We start from the raw sequence: 580 nt of genomic DNA, 5'->3' as shown, positions 1-580 counted from the left end.
AAGTCCATTATAGTATAATTATACTCTTGTACTGCAGCAGTTTTCCACTTTTCTTCTATATTCAAATGGCTGTTCCATTTATATAGATCTTAAACACGCTCTTTAACAGAGATGTGTCTGGCGCTCATGAAATGTTAATTCACATGTTTAAAGGTGCAAATACGAGACAAAAAAAATGTGTGTATGTATACTGTAATGTCATCTACTGTAGTGGTTATGCAAACATTGTTATGCTGTGTGTGTGTGTGTGATTGTCTTCCTTCCTCTGTGTATTCGCCTGGAGAACAGAGTTCTACCATGACCTAGCAAAGTCGGTATCTGTGCTGTTTAACTTCTTATGCTTGTGTGTGTGTGTGTGTGTGTGTGTGTGTGTGTGTGTGTGTGTGTGTGTGTGTGTGCGTGCGTGCGTGCGTGCGTGCGTGTGTGTGTGAGAGAGAGAGAGAGTGTGTGTGTGTTTCTTGCCTGTCTAAAACGGAGCTGGTCTCCTAGCCAAGTGTACTAGAATTGTGTGTGTGTGTGTGTGTGTGAGTGAGAGAGAGTTTGTGTGTGTGTGACTCCCATGTATTACCTATGCAGCCTC

The sequence above is a fragment of the Micromesistius poutassou genome (genome assembly GCF_964030765.1).
Source record: "Micromesistius poutassou genome assembly, chromosome: 7".
Classification (NCBI taxonomy): domain Eukaryota; kingdom Metazoa; phylum Chordata; class Actinopteri; order Gadiformes; family Gadidae; genus Micromesistius; species Micromesistius poutassou.
This window is presented reverse-complemented; position numbering follows the sequence as displayed.